Consider the following 3650-nt stretch of genomic DNA (forward strand, 5'->3'; position numbering starts at 1 on the left):
CAACTTTACCCTCGCCGTCTATGGCCGATATGGGCTTTAGCAGTGTAAAAAAAATCAACTTGCCTATGATGAGGAAACAAGCCAGTGTCTGTTACTTGAATTCTTGAGTTTCGGACTGATCTGTTTCTTAAAAGATCAAACTCTAAAATCAGCCGAATAGTTTACGAAGCCTAATTTTCTGAAAAGTATATCAAACTGACCATAAGTAAAACATATGTTGTGCCTGTCAGCATACTTAATTACGACAGTGCAGTTACTGCAGTATATGTACAAATTGCATGTAGACAGAATATGTGTACTGCATCAGTCTAAAACGGTATAACCTAGAAGAACTACAATTTTTTAGTTGAACTTCCTAATTTACACCAATGACAGAAAAGTCTCTATAGAAACGGGGAGCAGTCTTTATTAAAAAAAAAGAAGGGAAGCATAACCGATTATCTCATGTTACAGGGTGTTCCTGAAAGATCGGGGGGGGGGGGGGGGGGGGGGGATATTTTTAGATATTTTTTTCAAACCTACTGTGGATACTAAGTAGCAGGGTGGGGGTGGGGGGGGGGGGGGGGGAAACATTTTAGAAAGGTTTTAACTAAAAAAAATTTTAAGCTAATTTGGGAGGCTTTTTCAGTGTAAATATATTTTTAAAAAATTGGGGGCCATAGTCCAATGCTTTCACCTTGCTGTGCTCAGGATCGCCCCTATACAGATCTGATCTATATTATAACATTAATTTGATCAGATAGGTGTTTTTATGTAGATGTTTATTTTATAAATGACGTCTTATTTATCACAGCCTTAAAAAAAAATCTAAACGCTAACCTCATTTTATAAATTAGACCCGTAACAGTTAAATAAGGAGTAAAATCATTAATGTTATTGTTGCTGTTTACTTAATTTGTTTCCAAAATTATTCTCGTCCCACGTAACTATTTATTCTTTGGATGAGTGGTAAACTTTCAGTCTTAAGCGAAACAATTTAAATAGTTTTTAATTGTGAGAATCAGTTATTAACCAAATAAGTATTATAATAGACAATAAATATACACTATAATATTTTAAATATATAATTGGTTTTTGTTTTACCATATAAACACCACTGGATCATAACTTTTTCTTATATGATTTTCTATTGAAATGCATGATGAAAATTAAACAACTTATGATTTTGAGGTCATACCGTAATAAAGTAAGGGTGAGCAATGAAAGAGCTAGAAAGTCATCCCTAGCAGTGGATTCAGAATTAAGCTTCTATCATCTACAAGACCCAATTTATCTGCATAGTAGGAATAGCGTAAAATTAACTTTGAAAATAAAATCTAAGAAGATTGACTACCCCATAAAATGCCAAACTATAGGGGCTGTAAATTATTAATTGAAATAGCAAAATGTACACTTAATAAAACAAGTACTTTTATGCAATGTATAAGATACGAATGCATATGGGACTATATACACACACATATATATATCTACACAACCCTTACATGTTCTTTGGTTCATACGTAGAAATAAATATAAGTGCATATGTGCACCTGTATACATTCTGAAGTTGTGTTCCATTGTAAATTAATAATAAGTTAATTTGCGCTAATGCGATTTAGTACTAGATGAGTAATAAAAACTTGAGCGCGATAGACCTTTCATGGGTTCACATTCAAATGTGGTCCACTGTACTAAAATATAACTTATCTAGATCTAGTCACTTTTTTTTTTTGAAAATTCAGATATTAAGTGAAAACTGTGTACCATTACCATCTTCCTAAAGATGGTGTACAGTTACCAACTTATAAATCGAACATTATGGGGACCATGATGCATAAATTAGGCTTCTGAATTGTACTAAACCCTAATATTCAAATTTCACGCTGAGCTTTCAGAGGTTGGGGACCATCCGATTTCGCGGTCCCAGTAGTTAACAATTAAAAAGATAGCATATTTTTGGCAGACAAAGAAAAGTAGAAAACGTTCATCATCAAATACGATATACATTTTTTCATTAGTGGGATTATAAGACATGGATACTAGGATGATGGATGACATGCTCATTGGGAACAGCTAGTGAATATATATATTATATATATATATATATATATATATATATATATATTTGAAGAATAAAGTAGATGTGGTACCACAATTGTACGCCAAAGAGGAACTCTTACACGATGTTGTAATTCCGAAGACAAGTAGTTTGTAGTATATTGCAATTGTCCCTTTGATGAGATTTAGAGACATAGCTTTTATTTATTCCCAATGCTCTTTAGTTTTATTCATAAGCGAATCTATCATGTTTAGTTTTAGAGGTAATTGGGCCCAAAACAAAGAACTCTTGCGTAATTCGTTAAATAGGAAAAAGGGAGAAGTTGGTCCAACCTGTCACCAATGAACGTAAGAGATAAGACGATACTACTCCGGTGGCTCGTCCATTCGAGTTCCTGAGAATAGGGTGACATAGGGTTTAGGTCTAACATAAAGGATTTGGGGTTCACTGTAAAATTGCTTTTGATTGTATAAGATTACACTGGTAAACGATTTTACAGTATAAGCACGCCTCATCTCTCTCTACCAAATCTCTGATGCATACGGTGCATCTTCTACAAAATCTAACTAAAGATTTCCGTCCTATACATACAGAAGATTGTATTATTGATATATTATCGAATTCTTCATCCTCCGAGCCTCTATATAAGTGAGTTGCCCGGTTTTATCATTTCAAGAACACACAGTCGATCAAAGTAGAGGTACAATCGAAGAAAGTCTTAAGTTTGCAAAAGCTTTTCTTTAAGGTCAGAGATCAAAGCCGATTAACTTCTTAGTTTTGTCTTTATCATAACTATTGTTCTATATTTAATTTGTCTTTTCAATTATGTTGAGAGTTTGCATCTATATCTAATATGTTCTTGCTAATAATTGACAGAAGATGGATCGCGTATTTCGTCTGTGGCGAGGGGTTTGGAAGAAGAATGAAAGGCTCCACTGGCATTTCGTCCCCACCCCTACTGATTACGGGTTCACCATGTTCATGGATTCTCCTGAGACTTTCGAGAGGGTTGAAGCAGCTGTGAGGGAACATTATGTTCTCGGTCTACGATTATAGGGGTTAATGGCTCGGAAAGGCTGTAAAGGCAACAGAGTCTTAACGCACATCAAACAATGTCGTTTTTTTGGGTTTTCCTATATCATTAAATACGCATAAGTGTCTTGGTATAGCTCCAAATTTCTCTTAGTTTTATGGGTTACAATTCAAAATAAAATGATAAGGAGTGAATTAGCTCATCTTTGTATTTTATATCCCATTTCACTTTGGATATAGAAGTCTTAACATTTCCAGACAGCAAAATCATCACTGCTACATGTACGTGAATCTCTACTCGCAAGAATCGAAATATATATAATATGAGAATTTGAGTTGACTATAAAGATCCATGAACAATATTTGTATTTGCGTACTTGTAATTTGTGCTGCAATCTGGACCGCATTTTAAAGTGTTGACCAATAACAGAAATTTAGGCTTAATCTTATTATCAACAAATATTTCAGTTCATTTCCGTAAGGGAAAATTTCTTAGATAGCACGACAAATGATATATGACAAGAATATCACACAAAGAGAAAAACTCCGAAAATATCACTAATTAAATGGTAAAGTG

The 3650-nt window shown here is 33.9% G+C and overlaps 1 long non-coding RNA gene across 1 annotated transcript; it reads left to right on the forward strand.

Moving 5' to 3' along the window:
• Positions 1-2430: 2430 nt before the first annotated feature.
• Positions 2431-3278, forward strand: LOC130496386 (uncharacterized). Its single transcript, XR_008935497.1, has 2 exons — positions 2431-2786; positions 2918-3278. It is a non-coding gene; the product is annotated as an uncharacterized LOC130496386 (long non-coding RNA).
• Positions 3279-3650: the final 372 nt, after the last annotated feature.

The sequence above is a fragment of the Raphanus sativus genome, chromosome 6 (genome assembly GCF_000801105.2).
Source record: "Raphanus sativus cultivar WK10039 chromosome 6, ASM80110v3, whole genome shotgun sequence".
Lineage (NCBI taxonomy): Eukaryota > Viridiplantae > Streptophyta > Magnoliopsida > Brassicales > Brassicaceae > Raphanus > Raphanus sativus.